Source organism: Streptopelia decaocto, assembly GCF_964273445.1.
Source record: "Streptopelia decaocto genome assembly, chromosome: Z".
NCBI lineage: Eukaryota > Metazoa > Chordata > Aves > Columbiformes > Columbidae > Streptopelia > Streptopelia decaocto.
The window spans coordinates 3,796,433-3,810,092 of record NC_138657.1 but is presented as its reverse complement, the minus strand read 5'-3'; the positions used below and the strand labels follow the sequence as shown (position 1 = coordinate 3,810,092).

The 13,660-nt window shown below is 39.2% G+C and overlaps 1 long non-coding RNA gene across 1 annotated transcript; it reads left to right on the top strand.

Annotated features, from left to right (window-relative positions):
* The first annotated feature begins 284 nt into the window (after positions 1-284).
* Positions 285-11,616, top strand: LOC309451098. Its single transcript, XR_014186178.1, has 3 exons — positions 285-375; positions 6,368-6,489; positions 9,695-11,616. It is a non-coding gene; the product is annotated as an uncharacterized lncRNA (long non-coding RNA).
* Positions 11,617-13,660: the final 2,044 nt, after the last annotated feature.

Sequence of the window (13,660 nt, the reverse complement as noted above, 5' to 3'; positions counted from 1 at the left end):
TCCTGGGATGTTGGCCCCAGGACGTTTCAGAGACTTGAAAGTGTGGTGCAAATAAAGGAGGTTTAAATACAAGACTTTCAAAGGGAAGGGTGACTCTAATCTGAACTCCTGGCTTTGGTAGAGGGAGGAGGCCAGATGGTGTGATTAAAGGGCAGAGAGTGTCAAGGTCATCCATAATTACCATAATTTTGCTTTCTTGAGCTATTTCAGTTTGTGTCACAACGTTAATGTTATTTAAAGTACACCAGTTTGTTTGCTTATTTGTTTTAGAAAGGAGATGAAATTGCAAATTTAAGAAATATATCCAAATTCCTATAGTATTCAGAGGACTACAGACCAGCAGCTCTGAGACAGCCTTTCAGGAGGTAGGGCAAGGTAGGCAGACAAACTTTGAACCAAGGCTTCATTTTGGCTTTATACTCTCCCTTTCTTGTGTACAAGTAATGGATAGAGTTTCTCTTTCTTTCTTTCTTCCTTTCTTTCTTTCTTTCTGTCTGTCTGTCTTTCTGTCTTTCTTTCTGTCTTTCTCTCTCTCTTTCTCTCTTTCTTTCTCTCTTTCTCTCTTTCTCTCTTTCTCTCTTTCTCTCTTTCTCTCTTTCTCTCTTTCTCTCTCTTTCTCTCTTTCATTTTTCCTTCCTTCCTTCCTTCCTTCCTGCCTGCCTGCCTGCCTGCCTGCCTGCCTGCCTTCCTCTCTTTCTCTCTCTCTTTCTTTTGCTGAGTAAAACAACACAAACGCTTAAAAAACAGCTAGTTGTTTTCCAAGACTTGCTCCTTCTATATATTCTCCATTTTGTCTTTAATGCATTCTAAAATGTATAGCAATTACTGTAACCCTTGACATGATCTATAAGCATGTTCATCTACAGTTTGAGCATCGCACTATGCTTGTTATGGAAAACAGGTTTTACAGATTTTGTTTGTTAGGTATGGGTTGCTTTTTCTTTTGTGGTGTTGAGGTCTCCTAGAAAAGTTCAGCACCCTTTGCATGAGCAATCATGCCTGTCGCAGTGGTCCTGTCTTCAGCAGGTGGTGGAGAGCTGGACAAGTTGCTGCAGATTGTAATCCTCTGGTCTTACTCAGGCCAGGAAGCAGGTCTGTGGGTGGGAAGTGGAAATGGTGGTCTTCTCAGCAGAATAAAGGAAGTCTCACCAGAAAACAGTAACTGAAAGGAAGTGCATATGGAAACATCCCCATCACCCACACCAATCTGCAGAAAAACCTCATGCAGCTGAGGGAGGTTTATGGGATCTTTGAAGCATAGCCACCCACAACTGTCATCAGACCAATCTGTGTGGCTTTTTTTTTAATAGTACTTCGGGGTTTTTTTCCCTCCTTTTTTGATTGGCAGGCATAAGCTCTAACCTTCATATATTGCTGCGTATAAATATACTTAGAGAGAAAACATGCATGTTTTTGTGCTTTATCCTGTCCGTGTTCTAAATAAGATGAAGAGTATGTTCCACACAGCAATTGTATTCACCCAAAAACTGAATGAAAGAGGACCCAAAGATATCTCACAAGTGTTCATGGCCAAACATTTGAGAGGGACTGAGTCACAGTTGTGGTTTGGCTCATACAGAAGTCATGATCTTGTGCCCTTGAAACTGATAGCCTAACCTCAGCTGGCATCAGCAGAAACACAATAAACTTCAAGTGAGATTTCACTTCTACAATCTGGGGCTAAATCCTCATTTGTCCTTGCTTATTTTTGCAGTTTTTATTTAAAAGTTGATTCTTTGATAGATGGGTATGAATCTCAGGGCTTGAAATGCTATAGCTGGATGAAATGTTTTCAGCTAAGGGTATAGCTATCCTGCTTTCAGTTTCATCTGAAGAGCACTGCTAAAATGCAGTTTTCAGATAACTGTAACGCCACCTTTGATAAATTTGAGTGTGGCAAACAGAAAGCATGAGTAGTTGATATTTCTTTGAAAAATCTGCATTTTATTTAATCTGTTTGCCCCCTTCTTGTATGATTTTTTGTGCATTTGCATTCAGTGCAGCTTTATTTACATAAAGTCCAGCCAAAAGTGGATTTTTAAATCTTTCTCTAGAAAACTGTTCTTGCTCAGTGCAATGAGCAAGTCATTGAACTAACAAAGTGCTCGAATCCCACAGGTATGCACCTGGAGTGGCTTGTTAAAAAAGACATGGCCTCAAAAGCACAGTCGTAAAGAAGAAACGTAGCATGTTTCCACCCATCCAGAGACCAGGAAAGTTGCCATCTAACAGGGATGCATGACGGCAACAGCAACAGCTCACACTAACACAAGCCACCCTCTTCTCTCCATCCTTTCTTCCTCCGTCTGCCACTGCACATGCCCAGACACAACCCTGGTCCTCAGCGCAGGGAGTGTTGGCTGCAAAAATCTTGCTCTGCTCAACTCGGCACACAGTGCTCCACAGTTTAGGCAAAAAAGGGAGGCTGCTGTATATATCTATCATGAGAAGGAAATGCATAATGCGGAACATGATTGAAACGAGGCCGCAAATGTGTCTTAGAGATGCACATGGAAATATACAGTCTCCTCAGGCTTCACGAATCATATGTGTCCTCCTGGAATGATGCAGTCCAATCCATGCATTAGACTGTGAGGGCTGAAAGACATCATCAAAGAAGGTTTTTCTCTGCTTAAGGCCATGGCAATAAAAGACAAAAACTACCCTAAACTTGCAGAAGGTCAGGAAAAACCATGGCTCCAGTTGTTGTTAACACAGAATATGGGCAAAACAAGGGCATTCAGTGTTCAGGCCAAGTCTCCATCCTCCAGCAGAGCCATCTCCTTGGGCCCCATAATCAGAGCCCACCCAGAGCAATGGATGGAACCCATCCTTCTCCCTTGCTGCCTGGTCTCCTTTGACCCACACATGTCTGTCCTAGGCTGTCCTTGTCAATGGATGCAATGGAAGCAGAAGGAGCAGGTTGGTAGTTTGAAGCTGGGGAGTGGGAAAGAACAAACAAACAAAAAAAAAAAGGAAAAAAAATAAAAAAAAGGAAAAGTAAAGGTCTTCCAATTGCTTATGATTTTCAGTTTGCCAAGCAATAAACAAAACCCCCAGAGCTGCCAGCTCCTTCAAAATTGCCATTTTTATCCGCGCTGCTCCACCAAGCAGCTCAGAGCGGTACCCGCAGTACCCTGACACAAAACCACAGGAGGGTGCGGTTCCTGCTTCTGCTGGGCGCAGAACAGGGAAGCTATTTATTTCGGGTGCATCTCTGTTCAGTGAGTCATGTTTCGGCTGGAAAATTGGCCACAGCTCTCTCGCAGATCTTTGTTGCCAGCAAAGCTGGCATCTTACCCAATTACTCCCAGCTCCCTTTCTCCCCCACCCAGCCCACCACCCCTTTCCCTGGCTTGGGCTGCCTTTATGTTGTTAAAGCCCCTGTTTAATAATAGTCATTGTTCCATGTTAACCTTGAGAGTCAGGGAGAAAGGACAGTGAAGGGCGTAGCTGTGTGCTATAATGAGCATTTGGTGCTATAGCAGGTGGGAAAGGCTTTGGGGATCTGGGCAGATTAGAAAGAGAGGGGGCTCTAGCAGATGTTGAAGCAGGATGATGTATTGCTGTTCACTCTGGGATTCAGACAATACCAGCACAAAAGTAGAACAGGGAAACGGGGAAAAAAAAATTGATCCCTTCTGATATAAACTGGGCTAGAAACCAGACATGCTTGAAAGTGAGCATTTAAAAAAGACAAATATGTTTCCAGGCCCAGAACCTTCTCCTCTCTGTGACTGCCAGATTTCTCTTTTAAAACACCATTTCAGGTTTGATTTATTTTACACTACCTTAAGCCTTGAAGCTTTACACACAACTTCTCCTTCCTTTCCCCTCCTCCCAGGCAGAAACTGGAAATGAATGCATCTGAACTTCGTCCTCTGTGACACACACCTCACAGTGAACCCAGACAGAATGCATACAACAGCTGTATATAAGGTCTCACCTACACACCAAAGGTCCAAGGCATTTAGAAATCCAAACTGCTTTCTTCGGCTCTTGTTGCAACACTTCCAAAATCTTTTAATGGCACGATTTCTGGTCTCGTTATCCCATAGACCATAGTCAGCCTCAAAAGTAAATGATACACAATTGGCTACTAACTAGATACTGGTATAAAAAAAGTATGTTAAGAGGACTAAAGAGCAGATCTTAAATGATGAAACTTTGTCCTACGGAAGACTAACACCTCAAGAGGTAATGGTGCATCTGTTGTAATAAATACTCTGCAGAAGATGAAAGAAAGTCAGGCTTAGCTTTGACCTTGATTTTCTGGAATGCAAATCAAAGTGAGATGCTGGGTGTACAGCACATTGAAAAGCAAAGCTTTTTTTAAGGCAGATTCCTAAATATGGATGTAGGACCTTAGTTTTAGATTCCCACTAGAGTTGAAAATCTAGGCCTAATTTCTGTTTCTGTTTGCAAAAATGTTCTCAAGAAACTCGCATCTTTCTGAAGTTTATTAGATAATTAAAATTGTTCTCTGAAATAATTTCTGTTCAGCAGATCACCTGCTTTTGCATTCTTTACATGTGAGTAATACACAAAATCTGGGTTACTCGGTCTTGGCTGGCATAGCTCTGTGCGCTGACTGATGAATGCATCAGAAATTGTTACTGTAAAGGAGTTTATCTGCAGACTGTCCCATGGACAGCCATGGTTTGGGACAGCTGATGCTGAGAAACATCTCAGGCCAATGCTCTCCAGAATCCTACGAATCCTTCAGCCATCCCTGATTTCTAACTCCAGAGACTGCCAAAAACCCAGCAACAATAACCTTCTGCATCAGAAGAATGGTTTTCAACTAAAGGAGGGGAGATTCAGGCCAGAAATGAGGAAGAAATTATTGCCCCTGAGGGTGGTGAGAGCCTGGCCCAGGTTGGCCAGAGAGGTGGTGGATGAACCATCCCTGGAGACATCCCAGGCCAGGCTGGACGGGGCTCTGAGCAACCTGAGCTGGTGAAGATGTCCCTGCTCATGGCAGGGGGGGCACTGGATGAGCTTTGAAGGTCCCTTCAACCCAAACCATCCTGTGATTCTAAGAAACACAATAAAACAACATTTAACTATATCTATTAAACTTAGTGGGGCTGATTATCAAGGGGAAAAAATATTCTGATCCCTACAGGCATCAGCTTTAATATTTATATGACCAAAAAAATAGCATGTAACAGGAACATGTTGAAATGGAAGTGTAACTGATTGATAATAGTTTATAGCAATCTCAACCATCTGCAAATCCAAAGTTGTGCTTGAATTAACAAGGTCTTTTCTGATACCATCAGCTAAAGCCTTCCTCTCCTCCAGAAGGTCTCTGCTTTCCTCCTCAGTAATCACAGGATGGTGGAGGTTCTGCTGATTGTCTGGTTGTCACTTCTGTCCCTGAGGCTCTGTGGGTGATGGCAGGGAACGTCCTCTGCTACCATGCTCCTCTCAGCTGGGGACAAAGGGATGCGGCGTCACCCTCCAGTGGGAGCAGGGGGTGAAAGTGTGAGTGAGGTGTTCTCCCTCATTACATATCTATGCTTAAATAAAATATCTTTTGTTATTTTACCCAGCAACAGCAATCCCTTGCCTCAGTTAGAGGATTCCAATTTATTGTTATTATTGTTGTTATTATTATTATTATTATTATTGGTAATAACAATAATAATAATAATAATAATAATAAAATCAGTTCAGAGAATCTCATCACCATATTCACACTGAGCACTCTGTTTACCCCACTGACACGTGCCAGTGCAAGGAAAAATCAACTCTCTTCCTGCCACTGATTCCCCTGATTCCCTTTATGACACAACTCATGTTAATATCCACCTGCATTCTCATGTTTTATATGTTTTTTTTGTTGTTGTTGTTTGTGGCTGGGAAAAATTACCAACCGTGAAAATGAAGTAAATTAATAATGTTTAATAATGCTTTACATGTCACTCATGCCTTTTATAAGCAATTGGATTGCATGATAAGCAGGACCCAAAGGCACGGTCTCCAGAAAACTCATTGTGTCCAACACCCCTTCTCTAAACAGACAAAGCTCAGGATAATAAATAGGATACAAATGGAGCAGTAAGCAGAAGCTAAGCATTCATGAGATGTTTTTTGTCTTCTTCCAGCATCTAGAGACTCCAGGTTTAGACTGTAGGATTTCCTAGTGTATATATCAAAAGTATCTTTCCAAATCTTTCCTAGTATATATATCAAAAGTAAGTATCTTTCCAAATCTTACTGCATCAAAATGGGAAATTTCTAGGCCACATGATTGCCCCACCTTGTTCTAGTCATCAACAGTTATGTGACTTGAGGAACATCGCTCAGCTCCTATTTAAGCTCCAAAGTAGAAATGAACTATTTTTTTGTTATCTTACAGCCATCAACCATCAGCCCAAACAGAGGTGGCTGAGACCAAGTGTCTCCTCCATTCCAGACCAGATCACCATCATTGCTGGACTCCAGCAGTTAGGAAGGGATACACACAGAACATGGAAACAGGTGAGCAAATAAAACAGAGAAATTTGAAGTAAAATGGCAAGAAGAGTATTACGAACTCCATTGTCACAGCAGCTGCATGTTACGTACACAGTCAGTGGTCCTCGAACATCTGTAGAAGTCACCATTTAAGAAAGTGAAAAGAAAAAGAGAAGAGGTTACCAATTATGATTGTTAACTGGATTTATGGACACGGCTAAAAAAAAAAAAAAAAAAAAAGCTTGAAATGTAGTTTGATTTATTTGTATGCAGGATAAGCTCTGAGCAAAATTAAAAAAAAAAATCTGAAATGAAAGGGAAATATGTTTCACAGTGGAAAAAAAAAATACAAAAACTGAAAAAACAATCTAGAAGTGCTGACTGGGAATAACAACAAAAGCCAGATGGCATAAAATGGCATCTTTAGGGATTATGTAGCATAAGGAGCTGTGCACAAAAGCATGTTCTGAGTCCTTAAAAATCTATTGCCACTCACTGGGCATGCTCAGTGTCCTTAGATAGCCACATTAACTTACTTAATGTGCTCTGGCCTTAAAAGCTGGACAATCTCTACCATTTAAGCTCTCTGCCCTTAGTTATCCTCAGGAGTTCATCAAGTTTCCTCTGCTATGCTGTCATATATCCTCAGCAATCCAGGGTATTCTACATTATCAGAAATTTGAAAGAGGATTCTTTATCTTAATTAACAACAGAAATCACTCCTCTATAGCCATAAGACCCTCCCACTGTCTTGTTCATTTATTGTGAATGGTAATGGAGCTTTAAGGAGCTCACTTATATTTCTTCTAGGCAGATCTGCAACATCACTGAAATGTTTTTCCTTCATGTAAAGGGGCAGGAAACTTATTTTCATCTACTCACCCCAAATTATGCTTTGCTGGATGTGAGTGCGAGACTAACCTATTAGCAAAACATCCATTTAAACAACTCATTAACTTAATACCGTAACCGGCATTGAACTTCATATTTGTCAAAATGGAAGTTCTTTGTGTGCTTAATTCCAAGAAGACTCTGCCTACTCCTTTTCATCTTTCCACCAACAAGGAAACACTCTAACTGCAATCAAAAACAAGCCCAGTATCATTTACATTACAATCGTAAAAAGTCCCATCAGTAGTTCAGACATCTAGACACCATATTCCATTTGCTTATGGAGATTTACAGAAATCTTCTTAAGAGCAAAGAAGATTTCCCTCCTCAGACCATCAGCTTCTACACTCAGCCTTTTCTCCCCTCTTCAGTGCAGGATTTATGCATATAAAAAGAAATAAATGAATCAGCTTTTTCTAGTTACACAAGAACCCACTGATTTTTGGATCAAATCTCTAATAGAAGTGCTGTCTTATAGAAAACCTCTGCAACAAGTCTCTTGTATTTGCAGACCTTTTCTTTAAACACACGACAATATCTTACTTATAATAATACAGTCTATAATACTCATTTCAGGACTCAGGCTTCTCTTCCTCACTTACGAATACAAGACATGCAGATCTATTTCAGTATGCAACTTTCTTCCAGACTGTTTTGGATCCTATTGGGCTGCAAACTACAATATTTAGGGATGGAGCAAAAGTTCCCAGTATCATGGAAATTCTAAACATCCTGCTCAGTCCACCTGTAACTAAATGTTAAACTGTGCTGGCCTTATTCTGAAAAGCTTAGATCACTATGAAACATCACACTACCTTTGTTTTCTTAAAGAGTTTGTGAATTTGCTACTCATGAAATGCACTGGATTGAGAGTCCTCAGCTCTCCTGTGCCTACAAAATGCATGGAACAGTAACATAATACCCTGAATGTTTTCTGGCATTGATGGGAATAATTTTACTTGACTTCTAATTTTGACAGAAATAGAATCAGTCCACAGAACACTAAATGAACAAGGTAAATCCTCTCAAAATATTACTAAAAGTTATTTATTCTAGTAACAGTGAGACAGGTACTGAAAGTATCTGGGAGACAGGGAAGGGAAAAATAAGCACTAATTTTTCAGTAAATGTCTGAAAGGTGTAAAATCACCACATATCTGTCTGAAAATTCCAGTGTGGATTTCCTACAATGAGAGGATGCCTGACTAGTATAGAAATGGTATATCCTATTTTATTCCCCTCCTATGGATATTGTTTCGCAGGTGCATTGCGAAGAACAAAGAACAGAGCTATTCTCCACTGTCATCTATGAGTGGAAGATGACCTTGTAGAGCAATGATAATTTTGTTTCATTTGCAAACAGCCCAGAACTCCACTGTATTGCCTTAGAGTGTCAAACAATTGACCTGGAAATCACCTCTGCTGGAAAATTAGCTGTGACTAAGTCCCTTGTATCTCTTTCTTGAGAATCGGGAGCAACTGAAACATGGAAAATATTTAGATGGGGATTTATGAAGTCAGAACTGTCCTGATTAAGTTGAACCAAAAAAGGCTGGGGAAATAGCAAGGCAGTTAAGAAAAATGCAGTTGAACCTAGGCAAAATGTGGCACTGAGTATTATCTTCACATCAGAGGCCCTGACGTGGCAGATTTAGAAACAGCCACACTATGCCATTGTACTCTGAATCCTTTACCACAAGGCTGCCCATTGTACCATTTTGAGGGCAAAACAGTTGAAGTGAATATCCATGAGAACCCCATTACCAGAGGGAAATGATTTTAGTGCAAGCTAATGGAAACCACATTACAAGAGTAAATTATTTTACTGCAAGCCTACAAAAACCACATTACAATGGTCAAACAATCTCATTTCAAGTCCACTGAGACCACATTAATAAAGCCATTATCAAAGTAAAACAATTTCAAATGAACTCTGTGGGGATTCAGTTTTAAATGGCAACAAGATTTCAATGCATGTTGAAAATGGTCCCTTGAATGCTATTATAGTGTACAGTCAAATGTACAATCAAAGTTATGGGGGGCTAGCAACATGATTATTGAAAAATAGGTACAGTCTTTATTCCAAAATCTACTAATTTGACTAACAATTTGTTATTAATTACCATTTGTACTCTATGTATTGCCTCCTTTCCAGTGCATGACATGAGTTCATTAGAAAGCAATAAATGCAAAATGAATTTTAAAACATTTCAAGACGTCATTATGGCATACTAAAACGCAGTGACCCCATTCAGCCACTTGTAACGAGCACACATACGGTATTTTGAGAAAGAAGAAGCTGCAATAAGGCCTTCTCTCTTTGTCTCTCATGTGCCAGGAGCAATAATCCTCATGGACCACGTGCTGAGAAGAGCACAGTACCCATGTCTGAATTAATCTGTGAAGCAGACTATGAGTAGAAGTTGAAAATTGAAGAGCCTGCATGTTTCCTCTTGAAACTGGGAAGCCTGTACTCATAGCAAACAAGTTGTTTGTGGGTTTTATTAGTTCTAAATGCGTCTGAGTGCATACACTCGTATAAACAAATAAGAAATTACCTCAAGTGATGCTTTCACCTTTCTCCTTTTTTTTCTCTCAACATCCTTTGTGTTCACTCCTGCTGTAGGTAAATGAGCTTTTGCCATCAAAAGCTAAAGAAGAAGACATTTCTTTATGTGTTTGTTTGTCTGTTAGTTTTCAGCCTCGGGCACTCATTTTGATGGAGCCGTCCAAATGTTAGCAAGTCCCTTTCACTTTGTAGAATGACAAAGTTTAGAGTGAAACTTTCTCACCCTCTTTCACCCTCAGTAAATTTCTGATGCTCATCTGTAAATGAAAGAAGCTTTGATAGAGTAGGCTGAGTCTGCTCTCACCAGAATAAACTGAATTTTGTTGGCTAAGAAAGTCCTCAGCAATGAGCGTTCAAATCTGCTCAAGGAAGCTTTTGTTAAACATGGCTTCCCAGGAGAAAGTAAGACAGACAGACAGTATGTTGGGCGTGTTCTGACATACAAAAGGGGTTATGTTAGAAGAAACAGAAGAAATGCCTTGCCTACTGTGACTCTTATATCCTGAGTTATCTCTTGAGGTGCCTTCCAGCTTCACGTTTCCATAAGTCTACAGTCAGGCTTAGTAGGTATCAGTTCAGCACCTCAGTTCTGCCTACTAAAGCCAACCTTCTTTATGCAGAAGACAAGAATAAATTTAGACATGAGAGGAATACTGGCTTAAGCCTTAGATGCCCATGGAATGAACTAAAGCATTTATAAGTTCTGGTAGTAGGGTGAAAAATTTGCTCTGTAGGTTTAGGAAATCATTCCAAGTTTTGTAGATCTATCTGTGAGTCTCTGTACCCATTATAAAGAGAAACACTTTACAATTGGTAACTAATTTCAATGTATGTCTTTAGATATCCTGCTGGAGTATGACAGCTTTATAGGATTGTTATAATAATAGAAGTTGTACCAGTATCTTGTACCAGTTGTTTCAGTACCAGATACTTCTAGGAGTATCTTCTCTGGCATAAAAAAACAGTTTCAGGTACAGTGCAGAGTTTTAAGATCATACTGATCAAATAGTAAAGTGGTAATTATTTATCTGTTCAGATGAGAAATTAAATCATGATCATTAATGCATCTTTGGTTGTGGAGGGTAAATTGAAGCTCTTTCAAAAAATCAGGATGCAAAGTATTCTAATAGTAGTCAGTTCCAACATACCCAATTCCTAGGTTGCAGGTCTTCATCTTTGAGCTGCTCACTAACTTTAATTAAGAAAGAAAAAGTAAACAAAAAAAAACAAAAACAAAAACAAAAACAGAACAAAAGGATCCATTGGTATTTCTGTGGCTTATTATTGATAGCTAACATAAGAAAAAACAAAATAGGATCAGAGTATAACCTAAAGTATCTCATTCCTCCAATCCGACCTTGGAGTTCAACAGAACTGTAAAACTGCCAGATTTGGTGAAACTCACCTAAATTGCATTTGTCCTTACAAGTACATAAATATTTCAGTTAATTCTAAACTTTACTTGCTTTCTTTTATGAACATTAGAAAACAGATGTGCAACAAACTTTTTAAAATATCTCATGTTAGTAGGAGCTAAATCTGTCTACTAAACATAAATATTTTTTTCTAACCTACATATACTGGAATGATTTGAGATATATTTTCCTGAATGAACTGCACTGGAATAATTAAAAGGAACACATTACATGGTGTTTGTAAAGATTCATAAGAGTCCTCTCCCGCAACAGTCACCACAAAGTGATTCGTAGGAAGAAGGTGCACTTCTGACTGTGGTCAGATTTAAGTCAGAAATGTTGATTTTCTCAATTTCTGCCCCAGCCCCAATGATATTTTAATGCAGTTTTTGTCTTCACCTCTAACAGTGCTGCTAAATAGGTCTTATTCTCTGGAAAAATAATAGTTTTTAAAAAATCAGCATTTTCCTGCTGATTTTCCAGCAGTTTCAATAAGCCCCTCAAATTTACTAACTGGTAAGTATAAAAGCCATCTCACACAGTGACTTTCTGGGTTTAAAGCCTGCTGATCTCAAAACAAAAATCTCTTTAATAAAGATATAATTTTCCTTCAAGCATAGCATGGAGTTTTGGTGTTTGGTTTGGTTTTTTTTTTTTTCAATTTATTTATTTTATTTTTATTTGTTTTGTTGTTTTGTTTTGTGTGGTTTGTGTTTTTTTGTTTGGTTGGTTTTATTTGCTTGTTTAATATACATCCTAATAAATCTCAAAGCACATGCACACTACACACCTACTTAGGCAAATCCAAATACCTCTGGAAGACAACCAGTACCTTTGCTTGCATTTCTCCTTTTTCTGTTACTGTTACTACTATTGATTAACTGAATTAAAACTATTTGAGATTATTTCATTTAAAAGTAATACTAAGGTCTTGCGTTTTTCAATAGCTTCTTTACTGCCTTACATCAAGCAGAGGTGAGGATTTAAGAACCACACACAAAATCGTAATTAACAGCATGATGTAAGTTACTACAAAAATTTGTGCCAGCGAAAAAATGAAATAAACAAAATCTACAGTCTTACTCAGACTCCAGGTGTATCACAGGTCTGAGTTTTCATCCATTGTCATTTTCACGAAAGTCTTACTTTAATTGAGTGTGCACATTTTCATTACTGCTAATCGTTGAAAGAAACGAGAAGTCAAGGCTGGTAACAACAGTAAGAACAGAGCTATAATAAGTTCAGTAAGACAAGAATACTTGTTGTGGGTTTATATTTAGAACCAGTTACTTCTACCCACAGAAAATTGTTGCAGAAGCAAATGCCTCCAAAACAAATTTGACTCACTACATGTTTCTACATTTTAAAAAAAAGGAAAAAAAAAAGAAAAAAAAAAAAGAAAAAACAAAAAAAGAAAAAACAGTTTTATCTTTCTAATACAATGAAAGACTGGATTTGCTTTTCAGAACCTTGTTCCCTTGTAATCCTGAAAGCACACATTTTAGTGTGCTAGAAGAAAGCAACCACACTGCTGGGTGTCAGCACTGAAAACTTCTGGTACAGGCTCTGTTTTTTTCTGTTTGCCATTGAATATACAAAGCTGGCTCAGCAGCTTCATGGTTAGTTTACAAAAGCTATAGTACCTACTGACATTAAAAACCATCAAAATACTAAAACTTCAGCACTCGAAACACTTCTGTCTGAACTGGAGGGGAGATCCTTGATCTAGAAGCATTGAGCTGTTGCTCTTTGTAAGATCATCAATAGAGGAAACACACACACTAACACAGAAATACCACAAAATTAGTCCCAAGGTTGTAGCTCAAGGACAGAATTTCTCTAAAATACTAAGAGGATCCTGAAGTACTGCTCAGTCACTACTGGCAGCTGAGCTGTGTGTTGGAAGTGAAGAAATGTAAGCAACCACTCTGGAACTTGATATTTCCAAGCTGGAGACACACTGGGTAGACAAGGATTAATTTCTGCTAAAATCAGTCCTTAGGCCTCTTTGAAGACACATGCTAGCCTTGCAGATTGCAAGATTGCAAAGGCAGCCTCAAGCCTGGCTGGAGAAGCCTCTGAAGCCCTTAGGACCCTTCACACCCAACATACCTCCTGGTTTTGTATGCTGGATTAATGACTCAGTAGGCTGTGAGATGGGCAGAAGGTAGGTGGAAGTGAAGTAAACCACATGCACAGTCAGTCTTGAAGCTGTTTCTGAGAGCAATGCTGCTGTAAGCAAAGTAGGAAAAGATAAAATGTAAGGAGTCACTTTGGTAATATTGATAAGATGGTGGAAATATTTGGGAACCACCAAAGT